Source organism: Piliocolobus tephrosceles, chromosome 5, assembly GCF_002776525.5.
Source record: "Piliocolobus tephrosceles isolate RC106 chromosome 5, ASM277652v3, whole genome shotgun sequence".
NCBI lineage: Eukaryota > Metazoa > Chordata > Mammalia > Primates > Cercopithecidae > Piliocolobus > Piliocolobus tephrosceles.
The window spans coordinates 1,082,142-1,084,456 of NC_045438.1; the positions used below are offsets into that span (position 1 = coordinate 1,082,142).

General features: G+C 45.6%; 1 protein-coding gene across 1 annotated transcript in view; it reads right to left on the minus strand.

The window, feature by feature from the left end:
- Positions 1-2,078, minus strand: part of GJA1 (gap junction protein alpha 1) — a 13,802-nt gene extending 11,724 nt beyond the window's left edge. Inside the window, exon 1 of the mRNA XM_023197143.2 lies at positions 1,823-2,078. The gene's annotated coding sequence lies outside the window, so the exon portion shown is untranslated. The remainder of the gene's footprint in view (positions 1-1,822) is intronic.
- Positions 2,079-2,315: the final 237 nt, after the last annotated feature.

Genomic DNA, 2,315 nt, shown 5'->3' on the forward strand with positions numbered 1-2,315 from the left:
CGGCGCCGCTCCCACCGCTAGGCGCAGGGTGGGCTCGGCGCCGCTCCGACCGCTAGGCGCAGGGTGGGCGCAGCGCCGCTCCCACCGCTAGGCGCAGGGTGGGCTCAGCGTTGCTCCGACCGCTAGGCGCGCTTCTCTGAAACAGGCTGACTCGCCCGGACGCGTCATCAGCTCCCCGAGGGTCTCTCCTCCCTGCCCTTTCCCCTTGCGCCGCCCCGCCTCCTTCTCGGGAAGTTTCAGGAACTTCCAGGGGCGTCGCAAGTGCAATTTAAGCACAATTCCCAAGGTATTCAGGTTTTCTTACCAACGCGGAGATAGTGGAATTCAGCAAGTTTAAAAGAGGGGGAAAAAAAAAAAAAGGACGCGGGGCTGATGTGAGGGATGGGAAATTAGATTGACAACTTTAATTAAATCAACCAATGTTCCTCCACCACTTGGCACCCAGCCCAGCTCTCCTCCTACCCCTCCCACCCCGCACCCGGGTTCCTTTGCAGTGACGAGCTCGGACCTGCGCTCGGTTTGACTTGTGAGGATTTGGGGGAAACGTCCCCACACCGCGCTGTGTCAGGAAGCGAAGGCGCGGGAAGGAGCCCGGCAGACACTAAGATGGCAGGAGGCGCCCCGTACCCGTCCAGCCCACGGCCTCCGTAAAGCTTTCATTTCTATTTGCTTTTCAGCATTCACTGGCGCAAATACTTCCACTGCAGGGTCACGTCAAGAAATGCATGGTTGCATTTCTGATGAACATAATGCGTGTTACCAATAGAAGTATTTTAAAAATTGAACCCTTTTAAGCAACGCATTAGCGTTATCTTTGCCCTAGGAGCTCCAACTCCAAAGAACGGCCCCAGAGTTCTGAATTCGGTTACAGGTTCGAGCAGAGGGAAGGTGCGGGGCGGCGGGTGTTGGCGGGGGGAGCTCCCAAAGCGCTGTTTAAGAAAGTTTTTTCCCTGCTCTTTCTAGGAGCTCCCGTTTTAGGGGACGGTTTTGGAAAAGCACGCTGGCGTACACGTTTTTAAACGTCTGATCTCTAATGCTCTGTAACTAACCACCACCTAAACTTTAGGAGATTTCATCTCCTAAACTGCCAACGTGGTCGAGTAAAAGCTGTCTCTCCTGACGGTCTCAAATCTTTCCATAGCGGTTGCTAATATAAAGTAACAATTTACTGTTGATTTTTAAAACATAACATTAATACTCTTTAATTTTATACCTTTTTGTTTAATGGAGAAAATTCTAGGAAGGAACCACGTGGAAGTCAAGTAACCACGATGTTTTAACAAAGCACTTTGTCACAAAAGAAGTTGGCTTTGCAAAGCAATAGAACATCAATCAAGATTTCCATGTGAAAAAAGCACTTTATTCTATGAAGTGTACAATACTATAGGAAGCACGCTAAGCAAATTGACTCTTTGATTTTTGCGATGTAGTCACTCAAATCCCCCAACCCAGGCGCCTAACCGCCCCCCCCAGCAAAAAATGATAGCACCTAGACTATTACTGATTGCAAAAAATAATAATAATAAAATTACACTCCAAAATGAGAAACCAAACATCCAGTAAACTAGTCTTTTATTCTAACCGGAAAGGTTTGAACCTTTTTACCTGTTGCAATGTTAATAGAAACTTTTTTAACACTCAAAATATAAATTCAGTACAATAAATGTTAACTTTAAAACTATAGAAACACTTTCAAATCCATCAATGCATTTACAGTATCATAATTCCAAGCTACATTTAACACATTTTAAAACTTTAGGAAAGTTTTACTTGTAGAAAAAGAAACTAATAGGTAAAGTGTTCTGATTTTTTAAAAACTTACTCTTTTTCTTAAAAGAAGTGAAGTCACGCCAAGTGGTTGAACTCCTTGGAGGATGAAGTAGAATGAAAAGGCAAGTTCAGGCACTCAGACCTGTCTATTTAAAGTTTAAAACTCCGCTGCAGTTTGGTACTTTCCTCACGCCTTCCCCCTAATGAAAGAAAAGTGCTGATACCTCGTAAAAGCTTTTTTGTAACTTGGAGCACAGAGCTTTTAAAAGTTTCAAGCCACTGACTCAACTGGGAGGAGGGGCTAGAAGAAAGGGGAGGGCAAAGGGAAAGGCTGGGAGGAGGTGGAGAGGAGGCTGGTGAATGTGGAAGGGTGGGGGCAGAAGAGGCTAAGGGCAGGAGCGGGATCAGGATAAAGTTGTAGTTTATATTTGCTAATGAGGAAAAATAAAATAGCATTAGGGACATGAATGCCTCTGCTTGGAATTGCTCCTCACACATAAGAATCATTGATTATAGTGCTTGCTTCACCAGAAGACCAGGGATAA